Source organism: Colobus angolensis, unplaced genomic scaffold (assembly GCF_000951035.1).
Source record: "Colobus angolensis palliatus isolate OR3802 unplaced genomic scaffold, Cang.pa_1.0 Scaffold23, whole genome shotgun sequence".
Lineage (NCBI taxonomy): Eukaryota > Metazoa > Chordata > Mammalia > Primates > Cercopithecidae > Colobus > Colobus angolensis.
The window spans coordinates 12162895-12175753 of NW_012115488.1; the positions used below are offsets into that span (position 1 = coordinate 12162895).

Below are 12859 nucleotides of genomic sequence, written 5' to 3' on the forward strand. Positions count from 1 at the left end.
TATTTTCCAAGCACTTAACTACGATCATTAAAATACAGAATGGTCCAAAGACCAGGGGACACCACTGATCCCTCCAGTCAAAAAACAGACATGGTCATTAATTCTACTGAAACACCAACATCTCTGTATTTGCTGCATATTTCCCAAGCACTTACCATGATCATTAAAATACAGAATGGTTCAAAGACCAGGGGACACCACTGAGTCCTCCATATCTGAATTCTGCAGACAGCAGTAGATAATACCTGGTGCTAGGAAAGGAACACATAGACGGTACCTAAGTAGCTGAGCAAGGCTACACCAACTAGAAAAACAAACGCTTCTTCCTGACTCCTTTAGCCAACCACTTGTGTTCTGGAGCATTGGGTTTGGTTACCCTTCTTATCGTATCTTAGAAAGTAAAGTAACTATTTTAAATGGTCATTAAACTATCCATTCCCCTATTTCTTCATTCCAACTACTGCTGATGCTTCATAGCTGTTCCCTAGCAGAACTTCACAAAGCACCCTGCCTGTACGCTGCCTACAATTACAGCTTCTTTTGTCAGCATTGTTTTCCTCCTTAATTTGGTACTACTTGCTCTCATACCATGCCCACAAAGGTTTAAATTACAGATTTTCTCATATCTTTTTGTGTAATTTCTATTTTTTCCTAATCTTTAAGAAAGGCTCATTTTATAATAGTATATCACATTTGTCCATTAAAAGTCATTTTTCATTTTATTATTTTCCAAATAGCCAAGAAACCACAGGTTTTGTACATGAGATCACTGGTACATTGTGAGCATTACTGTTTTTCTTGTTCATTTTGATATACGCATTATTCGACTTTTAATAAAGTGTATTTTCATGCTTCACCTATGCCATGACCACCCCTTATAATTTCTGATATATTGTAGCAGTTTTGAAAACAAAGTTCCCTCATATCTTATAGACTAATTTCCCCACTTTTGTTATATCTTATCTCTTAGTGAGATAGAAAGTTTTAGTATTTAGCACATGAATTAGGTCAAAAGATAATTTATTTTCTTCTCCTTTGTTGGGTTTTTTTCTTTTAAGGAAATTAGAATTCCCTTATAGTCAACCTAAAACAATCTATATGCTAATTACATGCCTATGATAATTCCATAATTCCAGTAGTTACACATTGTTTTCTAGACCTTCATATTATGTTCTTCTCAAAGTACTATACTGACTGGGGATTATATTGTTAACTCTAAGAAACAAAGGAATGATACCTGGCTCAGGCAGGGTTCCTCTCTTTTGACGTAACGAATGCTATCTCCAAGTACAGTCACACATTGCTTAACAACAGGGATATGTCCTGAGAAATGCATTGTTAGGCGATTTCATCATTATGTGAACATCATAGGATGGACTTATATACAAACCCACGACATTATGTAGCACATGACTGTAAATAGATGGTACTGACTCAGTACAAGTGTTGAAGTGGCCTGAAGTAGGATGCTTTTGACATTGCTCAATGCTTTTGACTGCTTCCTTGTCTATTCTGAATCATTTCTCATCTGTTCTCTAGCTTTTAAAGGTCACTATGACCTTGTCATTTAGTGAGAGGAGCCATCCTTACTATGATTATAAACTTAAATTATGTTGATCAGAGTTTCCACACTTCACTCCTTCCTATGCCTCATTTCAGTTGCATGTATTTACTTTTACCAAAAGTAAAATTTATTGCCGCTCCTTAAAAATCTTCCTAATGACCCACACGCAGACTCCCTCACAATTCCCAGAGCCCTCAGGCCAAGTATAGACTTTGCCTTATTTTTTTCCATATGCTCTTTTTTTCCCATATGCTCTTTTTTTAGTGTCTATCAATATTTACCAATAATATCTGCACATTAGCAATATTTAAAATTAAAAGGACAAGTAGTCTCTTCTTACAGCTAATGAAATATTAGCGTGTCCTTTCTTATTACCTATAAAACTATTGGCTTTTGCCTTTTTTTGTTGCTGGAAGGGATGATCAGTTTAGTGCAATTATCTTCAAATTATTTTCAGGGGTGCCCCAGGGTCCTTCTTAAAAGAAAACGGATGAAGAGGGGCACCAAACAGAAGGAGAGTTCCTGGCCCAATCCATCCAGCCCACTATCACATTTTGCTTCCAACTTTTTATTTTCAAATAATTTTAAACTTACAGAAAAGTTTCAGGCATCATATAAAGAACTCCTGTATGTGTTTGAACCACATTGTTAACATTTTGATACAACTGCTATATCATTCTTTCTTGCCCTTCCCCTTCCCCTTCTCTTCTCTCTCTATGTATAACTTTTTTCTCTAAATTGTTTGAGAGTAAATTGCAGATACCATGTTTCATTACCTGTAAGCAGTTCTGTGTGCCTTTCCCAAGAAAAAGGATACTCACTTACATGGTCAAATACAATAATCAAAATCAGGAAATTTAATATTGATATAATGCTATTATCTAATGTAATATGTAGAACTTATTTGAATTTTTCCAATTGTCCCCAAAATGTGCTGTATGGCAATTTTTGTTTTTCTGGTCCAGAATCATCCTTTCCTTGTCTTTCACAACACTGACCTTTGTAAATAGTACATGCAATTTCCTTTGTAAAAATCCCTCAATTTGGGCTTGTCTAATTTTTTTTATAATTAGATTTAGGTTACATAATTTTGACAGCAATATTATATAAATGATGTTGTGTTCTTCTCAGTGAATCACATCAGGAAGTATGTGATGTTGGTTTGTCCAATTATTGGCAATGTTAACTCTGATTACTTAAGTTGTCAAGGTGGTATCTACCTGGTTACTCCACTATAAAGTTCTTTGTAATTAAAACCTATTTTATGCTTTGTAATTAAAAAGAAATTTATAGGTAGATGCTTTTTAAAACCTTGTAAATATGCTGATCTTCATCAGATTCTCATCCACTGGTTTAGCATCCACTGATAATCTGTTTAATGGTTATAGTGGTTGTAAAATGGTGATTTTCTAACATTATCATTCCTCCTACATTTATCAGTTAGTATCCTACTCCCTTATTTGTTTAAGTGTGAATTCATGATTTTTTTACTTTTATTTGATGGATTGAAATCTATTATTCTCATTATTTTGAAACTCAAATTGTCTGAGTTTGGCCAGTGAGAAGCCCTTGGATCTGACTCCCATGGTTTTCTGACATGTTCCATCATAATTGGAGCTGTACTATCACTTTATTTGTTTCCTGATTTATTTCCAAGCAATGCTTTTAAAAGTTTAAAATAGATTGCTCCACTATAACACTTTTCCCCCTATTTGCCTCATTTCAAGTCAAGTTTGTATAAATAGTACCTAGAAAATAGAGAAGACAATAAATGATAGTAGCCCCTTTGTTTCTATGACCACTTGGTCACCATATTGTTCCTGCAAACTACTGGGTATGCTCCTGCAGTAGGGCTTGGCACCCACCATGCCTTCTACCTGGAATGTCCCTCCTGAGGCCCCATCAGGGCTCGCTCCCCCATTTCCTTCAAGTCATAGTACTATAATCCTCTTCTCAGGGAGGCCTTCTCTGACTACTTTATTATAGTAAAGCTCCTTTGATGATAACCCCTTCATTCCCAAGGTTTCATTCTAAAGTAAGACAATTGGTTTAACCCATCAATGGTTAAGTCACAAACATGGCATTAGCCCTTGTTGGATTATTTTACCATAGTGGATTGACAAACTCCATAAAATGCCAAATGGTATACACATAGTCCTTCTGGGTCATGAAAACAAAGTAGATGCTACCTACCCTACTGCTTCTGTCTTCCTTATTGAATACTATTCCCCATAGCACACCCAATTCTGTATCACTTTGTTATAGAATTAATCTAATGTTTAAAGCTGTTAGTATCAATAAATATGAAATCAAATAAAAGCATCAACAAACAAGGATAAAGAAGAACTATTTGTCTTTTCCTGTGGAACATTCTCTAAAAGAAAATCTGTTTAAATTGTTAACACTCACCATTTGCTTTTCCAAAGTGTTTTAAAAAACAAACAGAAAACCCTCAACAAACAATCACAGATAATAATCAACATCAAAGAGACACCCACAGCCTTTACAACTAGTCAAGTGCTTTAATTCAGTCATTCAGCACAGAAACTCACTTTTCCCTGAGAACATTCCCTCAACATACAATTCAAAGTGACTGCATTTCATCAATTAGGATTAAAGGTATCCTCACTAAAATGCATAGCAAGTTCCATGACTTACCAAGTTTACCCAAAGCAAACTTAGCAAGTTATTACCATGTATTGCCAGTGTCTTAGTAGGTCTTCTTAAGTTTCTCAAATGACTTATCTAGTCTTTTTCTAAAACCACTAACATATTTCAGACATTCAAAAGTATATTATTTCCAACTGCTGTATTGAGGGCACATAGAAGGGCTGACTTTTGCCCTCAATGTCTGTTTTTCATTAAATTACTTAACAGAAATCTTTTAGGTTTTTGAGATGCTTCATGCTTCTCCATTGCAAAGCCAATACATTTGTCAACATAGTAAATAAGTAAATGTTCACAAACCACAAAATGATGAGGCACCTCACTGTATAAAATAATGGAACAAATTCTACCAACATGTAATGTATTCCCAAATGTAAAGGATGAATATTAACTATACTTTAAATTCCCTGGTTACCTGGTCCACTTAGTGAAATCCTGGAGTGGTTTAAACTCAAGGACCTAATGATACAGCCTACAGGCCTAATTTACCTTCCAAGATGCCTATTTTAGACACAGTAATATCTAGTTGATTTTAAGTGAAACTCATGATCTCCAAAAAAAAAAATTAAATACCATGTAAATTCACTGGCCATTTGTTTCTTCATTATAATGTTAGCTATTCTTGGTATTCAACTGTTTAAGATAAAAAGCATACTACAGTATTTAGTCCTCTAACATACAAAGAAAAACTATATTCATCATACGTGATAAAATATAACTTCTTGTTCTTGAGGTCTAGAACTGCACTGTCCAATATAGTGGTCGATAGCTACACATAGCTATTGAGCACTTGCAATCTGTCAAGTCCAAATTGAGATAAGCCGCAAATGTAAGATACGCACTGGGTTTCAAAGATTTAGTGTGAAAAAAATGTAAAATATCTGACTAATAATTTTATGTTGATTACATGTTGAAACAGTATTTTGATAAACTGGGTTAAAAAGTATATTACAAAAATTAATTTCACTGCTTCTTTTAAGGTTTTTTAATGTGGCTACTAGGAAATTTTTAAATTATGTATGTGGCTCACATTTGAGGCTTGCACTTATCTTATTTCTATTGAAGAGGGCTGGTCTAGACTAAAAGCAGGCAAAAGTCACAGTTATAAGGCCAGTTCCATAGTGTGTTATAAATATACTGCCACCACACAACTCTCTCATTTTCTGAGATTATTAGCAGATCATCAAACCTCATAAGCAGCAGAGGACTAAGCCTAGGTGAATTCAGTTTGTGATGAATAAAATTATAAATCTTACACATATTAAGATGCTATCATGATGTTTAATTAGGCAACACAGTAACCACCTGTTGTAACTATCTTACAAGCAATTATCATGTTATTAACATATCCAAAGTTTATATATTTTATTGTTTTATTATCTCATTTCTATAAACACTATACCAAATATTCCTTAAAAACAGATTATTATCTACTGAATATCTTTATTTAGATATCATGGGCATTTCAAATTCATTATGTCCAAAACGGAAAGCATTCTCTTACTGTTGAGAGGTAATTGTCCATGGTGTTTTTATTTGTCTCTGAGTAAAGACAGGATATGCTTCTGGGTTAGAGAGTACATTTGTTTCCTGGCCAGCATAACAAAGATAGTGTCATCCTCCAGGGTAATGATTTTGGGCAAGTTTGCAAGTAGCCTCTTATAAGATTGGGAGGACACAGGTCCACTGTGTACACAGCATCTATCTGGGCCTCACTCTGTATCATGGGACTTGGGGAATTCATAAAAGCATGAAGATCATGCTGCCTATTTTGCTTTGAGTAATAAACTGTCTAAATCTATCTAGGCTCATTGCTTCCTTCTCAACGGAATCTACAGAAGTGTGGTGAGCCAGCCTAGCAGCTGACTGCTGCTTCAAACTGCTTGACACTCACTTTCCCTTTTACTTTCTCAATCTTTATACAAACATCACTATGTACCCACTGCCCAAGTCAGAAACCTGACCATCAATCTTGACTCCTGCCTCTCATTCACCAGGCCCACCATATCCAGTCAATTGCCAAGTCCTAGTCATTCTATCCTCTTAATTTCTCTCAAACTATCTATTTATCTCCATCCCACTACTTTTACCCTAGTTCAGGTCATTATCCTCTCTTACGTATATGCTTAAGTTGTGCCACTACACCAGTGTTACCCCACTTCACTCTATTCTCCATACTGCAGCTGGAATGATCTGATTTGTCATTTCTTTGACCTCAGGATAAAGTCCAAGCTTCTTAGGATGACAAAGTATTTCAAAGTCAGGACTTACATAGAATGTTTCTTGAAATTCCATTTGTGACTGTTTCACCTGAGGGGGAAAGAGGGTGGAAGAGAAGGAGAAAACAAGAGATTAGTCCCACTTCTAACATAAAGGACTTGGGAGCAAAGGATAAACTGGGTGCTATGGCCTAGAAGGAGCACTTTAAGAGAGCTGAACCTTAGTGGAACTGCCAGAGTTCCTTTCTTCCTTATTCATATAAAGATTTGATGGTTACTATGTAAGGTAATGAATATGTAAACTACCTTGATTGTAATAATCATTCCACAATGTAAACATATATCAAAGCATCATGTTGTATATCTAAAATATATACAATTTTTATTCATCAATTATACCTCAGTAAAGCAGGGAAAAAAGATTTGAATCCGACTAAACTCAATGACTTCCTCTGTTAGAACTGGTAACCAAAAATTGACCCAACATAGCCAAGAAGGACCATTATTACTTTACTCACTGCCAGCCACATTTATTCTGATGAAGAGAATGTGCCATCTGTAAGCAATATTACTTTCTTGTTATTAAATTTTTGAATGGACCATTAACGCCACATCTTTTCCTTTTAGTTCATGGCACCCAATATAAAGGCTTTTCTTTTAAAATGCCTGATGTTAAAAAATGCTGAAATCAGTTGAATCGTGTAGACGGAATGGGGAAAGTTCAGAACAAGCCTCCATCCTCATCTGTCATCCATGATGTTTCCTCCGCCTTGAATAGATTTTCCTGGCTTTTTGTCTGATTAAGCCCCTCTTCTTCATTACTTAGCTTAAATTTTATCTCCTCCAGGAAGCCTTTCCTGACTCTCAAAGTAGCATTAGATGTCTTTCCTATGAATTCTCTTAGCATTTAATACTTGCTCATGCTTCAGCATTTAGTACACAGTATTTAAATGATGTATTTGCTTATCTCCCCTACTAGACAGTAACCTCCTTGAAGACAATGTGTCTAACTCATTATTTTATCCCCAGTGGTAGCATCATGCCTAGCACATAACGGACACCCAATCAGTAATTATTCATTATAAATAGATAAATAATCAGATAAGTCTTTGGAAAATAAAAAAAGGGAATTAAAATCTTTTTAAAAAGGAGGAGAAGGAGGGATTAGGCTGTGGAGTTTTTCTTATCTCTACCCATATTCTCTCTCTTCTTCCCTCAATCCTCTCTCTCTCTCGCTCTCTCTCTCTCTCTCTTTCTCTCTCTCTCTCTCTCTCTCTCTCTCTCACACACACACACACACACACACACACACACACACACACACACACAGAAAGTTAATTTTATGTATCAACTTGACTGGGCCATGGGGACCCAGATACTTGATTAAACATTGTTTCTGGGTATGTCTCCAAGGATATTTCTAGATGAGATTAACTTTTGAATCAGTAGAGTAAAGCAGATTGGTCTCTCCAATGTGGATGGGCATCGGGCAACCCATTGAAGGCCTGAATAGAATAAAAAGACTGAGTGAGAAGGAATTCTTTCTCTCTACCTATCTTCAAACTAGGACACTGGTTTCTCCTGCCTTCAGACTTGTACACAGACTGGAACTTACACTATTGGCTCTCTTGGTTCTCAGGCCTTCAGACTCTAGCTGGAACTATACCATGAGCTCTCCCTGGTCTGGGTTTCTCAGACTCCACAATCAAGTAAGCCAGTTTTTTATAGTAAATCTCTCACTCACTCACTCTGTCTCTGAAGATACCTACATCTTACTTGTTCTGTTTTTCTGAAGCACTTTAGTACACACACTGACATGCCATGTCACTAATGTTTTCCCTAATTTCAACAGCCTTCCCAGTCCTAGGTTTGCAGTTTCGGCACTACCAACTTTCATGAGGAAAGATAAATGCATTTTTTCAAATATATTCTTTTTCTCTCAACTAAGCCTCCAAACATTTCTTACAACTGTAAAGGCCTGGATACAGCAACAATGTAGATCATCTTACTTTACTCCAAAAACCCAATAGGAAAATGTGTTTTAAATATCTAAAATACAAATACTAGACCATTTATTAACTATATGCTCCTAATATTCACTTTCTTACATTTTTACTAAACTTAATATTTCTTTGAAAACTTTAGAGATAACATAAAATATTGTGATTATAGAAATCAATCATCTTGTTCATGTAAGGCAGAGTTGAATGTAATCTCTACATAAATCAAGTTTGTTTCCAGGCCAGGAGAACTAAGATGGTGAAGATAGGATGACAGCTAAACTGGACAACTTGCTCATTAACTTTTTAGCATCAAAGATCTTTATCTTTGCCCACTATCCTTTCCAAAGACCTGAGGTACTGCTGGCCTCTGGTTCTGAATTTTGGAAAGAGAAGCTTAGAATGCCACTAAGGTTTCTTCCAAGATCTTCCCTAGAGTGACCAACATAGCCCCTCAAAAAAGTCAAAGAAGAGAGATCTTCAAGTCAACTGATGTACTACGGCGGGTTTCAAGGATGCCTGTGATCTCAACAGTGCAAACAGCTGAGGGAAATTCTGGTGGCCTGGAGGTCATTAGTCAGTTGCCCCCAATTTAAATTGTCAGAGTTTTCTTTGGCCAAGATCAAGGTAGCTCAACTTTATAACCAAGTTCTTTTAAAATATAGAAAGCAAAGTTCTTAAACTTGTAGAGCATTCTACTTCAGAGTAAGAATAAGTATAACATCACTGTGGAGATAAATTTATGTTCTAGGAATGATTCTGCAACTTTAAAGTCTCCTGAGCCTTGGCTTCCTCTTTGTCATAAGAATTAGCTAAAAAAACAATCCAATGTGCCTATAATATTACATAACATGTGTAGATGCTCAACAGAAGGCAGTTATAATTTTGTAAGATTCTCCATAAGAAGTTAGCAAAGTACAGCCTGCAGGGCAAACTACCCAATGCCTATTTTTGTAAATAAAGTTTCATTGGAATACAGCACACTTATGACTACTTCTGGGCTACAATGACAGAGGTGAGTAGTAGAAAGAGTAATGACAGTTGTAACAGAGACCATATGACCAATAAAACAAAAAATATTTACTATCTGGCCCTTTGTAGAAAATGCTTGCTAGCTGGGGGTGCCAAGATGGCCGAATAGGAACAGCTCCAATCTACAGCTCCCAGCATGAGCAATGCAGACGGGTGATTTCTGCATTTCCAACTGAGCTACCGGGTTCATCTCACTGGGGCTTGTCAGACAGTGGGTGCAGCCCACAGAGTGTGAGCTGAAGCGGGGCAGGGCATTGTCTCACCGGGGAAGCGCAAGGGGTCAGGGAATCCCCTTTCCTAGCCAAGGGAAGCCATGACAGATAGTACCTGGAAAATCGGGATACCTCCACCCTAATATGCGCATTTCCAATGGTCTTAGCAAACAGCACACCAGGAGATTATATCCTGTGCCTAGCTTGGATGGTCCCATGCCCACAGAGCCTCATTCACTGCAAGCACAGCAATCTGAGATCAAACTGCAAGGTGGCAGCGAGGCTGGGGTCGGGGGGGGGGGCGTCCACCATTGTTGAGGCTTGAGTAGATAAACAAAGCGGCTGGGAAGCTCAAACTGGGTGGAGCCCACCGCAGCTCAAGGAGGCCTGCCTACCTCTGTAGACTCCACCTCTCGGGGCAAGGCACAGCTGAACAAAAGGCAGCAGAAATTTCTGCAGACTTAAACGTCCCTGTCTGACAGCTTTGAAGAGAGTAGTGGTTCTCCCAGCATGGACTTTGAGATCTGAGAATGGACAGACTGCCTCCTCAAGTGGGTCCCTGACCCCTAAGTAGCCTAACTGGGAGACACCTCCAAGTAGGGGCCAACTGACACTTCATGCAGCCAGATGCCCCTCTGAGACAAAGCTTCCAGAGGAAGCATCAGGCAGCAACATTTACAGTTCTGCAATATTTGCTCTTCTGCAGCCTCTGCTGGTGATACCCAGGAAAACAGGGTCTGGAGTGGACCTCCAGTAAACTCCAACAGACCTGCAGCTAAGGGTCCTGACTGTTAGAAAGAAAACTAACAAACAGAAAGGACATCCACACCAAAACCCCATCTGTACATCACCATCATCAAAGATCAAAGGTAGATAATACCACAAAGATGGGGAGAAACCAGAGAGGAAGAGCTGAAAATTCTAAAAATCAGAGCACCTCTTCTCCTCCAGAGGAACGCAGCTCCTCATCAGCAACAGAACAAAGCTGGATGGAGAATGACTTTGACGAGTTGAGAGAAGAAGGCTTCAGAAGATCGGTAATAACAAACTTCTCCAAGTTAAAGTAGGATGTTCGAACCCATTGCAAAGAAGCAAAAAACCTTGAGAAAAGATTAGACAGATGGCTATAAACAGTGTAGAGAAGACCATAAACAACCTGATGGAGCTGAGAACCATGGCATGAGAACTATGTGACAAATGCACAAGCTTCAGTAGCTGATTCGATCAAGTGGAAGAAAGAGTATCAGTGATTGAAGATCAAATGAATGAAATGAAGCAAGAAGTTTAGAGGAAAAAGAGTAAAAAGAAATGAACAAAGCCTCCAAGAAATATGTGACTAAGTGAAGAGACCAAATCTACGTCCAACTGGTACACCTGAAAGTGACGGGGAGAATGGAACCAAGCTGGAAAACATTCTTCAGGATATTATCCAGGAGAACTTCCCCAACCTAGCAAGACAGGCCAACATTCAAATTCAGGAAATACAAAGAACACCACAAAGATACTCCTCGAGAAGAGCAACTCTAAGACACATAATTGTCAGATTCACCAAAGTTGAAATAAAGGAAAAAATATTAAGGGCAGCCAGAGAAAAAGGTCGGGTTACACACAAAGGGAAGTCCATCAGACTAACAGCAGATCTCTCAGCAGAAACTCTACAAGCCAGAAGAGAGTGGGGACCAGTATTCAACATTCTTAAAGAAAAGAATTTTCAACCCAGAATTTCATATCCAGCCAAACTAAGTTTCATAAGTAAAAGGGAAATAAAATCTTTTACAGACAAGCAAATGCTGAGAGATTATGTCACCACCAGGCCTGCTTTACAAGAGCTCCTGAAGGAAGCACTGTTTAACATGGAAAGGAACAACCGGAAGCAGCCACTGCAAAAACATGCTAAATTGTAAAGACCATCGATGCTAGGAAGAAACTGCATCAACTAGCGAGCAAAATAACCAGCTAACATCATAATGACAGGATCAAATTCACACATAACAATATTAACCTTAAATGTAAATGGACTAAATTCTCCAATTAAAAGACACAGACTGGCAAATTGGATAAAGAGTCAAGACCTATCAGTGTGCTGTACTCAGGAGACCCATCTCACGTGCAGAAACACACATAGGCCCAAAATAAAGGGATGGAAGAAGATCTACCAAGTAAATGGAAAACAAAAAAAAGCAGGGGGTGCAATCCTAGTCTCTGATAAAACAGACTTTAAACTAACAAAGATCAAAAGTGACAAACAAGGCCATTACATAATGGTAAAGGGATCAATTCAACAAGAAGCGCTAACTATCCTAAATATATATGCACCTAATACAGGAAAACTCAGATTCACAAAGCAAGTCCTTAGAAACCTAGAAAGAGACTTAGACTCCCAGACATTAATAATGGGAGACTTTAACACCCCACTGTCAACATCAGACAGATCAACGAGAAAGTTAACAAGAATATCCAGGAATTGAACACAGCTTTGCACCAAGTGGACCTAATAGACATCTACAGAACTCTCTACCCCAGATCAACAGAATATACATCCTTCTCAGCACCACATCACACTTATTCCAAAATCGGCCACATAGTTGGAAGTGAAGCACTCCTCAGCAAATGTAAAAGAACAGAAATTATAACAAATTGTCTCTCAGACCACAGTGCAATCAAATTAGAACTCCAGATTAAGAAACTCACTCAAAACCGCTCAACTACTGGAAACTGAACAACCTGCTCCTGAATGACTACTGGGTACTTAACAAAATGAAGGCAGAAATAAAGATGTTCTTTGAAACCAATGAGAACAAAGACACAACATACCAGAATCTCTGGGACACATTTAAAGCAGTGTGTAGAGGGAAATTTATAGCACTAAATGCCCACAAGAGAAAGCAGAAACGATCTAAAATCGACACCCTAACATTACAATTAAAAGAACTAGAGAAGCAAGAGCAAATACATTCAAAAGCTAGCAGAAGGTAAGAAATAACTAAGACCAGAGCAGAACTGAAGGAGATAAAGACACAAAAAACCCTTCAAAAAATCAATGAATCCAGGAGCTGGTTTTTTGAAAAGATCAACAAAATTGATAGACCGCTAGCAAGACTAATAAAGAAGAAAAGAGAGAAGAATCAAACAAATGCAATAAAAATGATAAAGGGGATATCACCA

General features: G+C 37.6%; 1 long non-coding RNA gene across 1 annotated transcript in view; it reads right to left on the reverse strand.

Annotated features, from left to right (window-relative positions):
• The window catches only part of LOC105513408, a 167834-nt gene that overhangs the window by 34961 nt on the left and 120014 nt on the right, over positions 1–12859 (reverse strand). The window contains exon 6 of the long non-coding RNA XR_001002023.1: positions 6503–6541. This is a non-coding gene — a long non-coding RNA (uncharacterized LOC105513408). The remainder of the gene's footprint in view (positions 1–6502; positions 6542–12859) is intronic.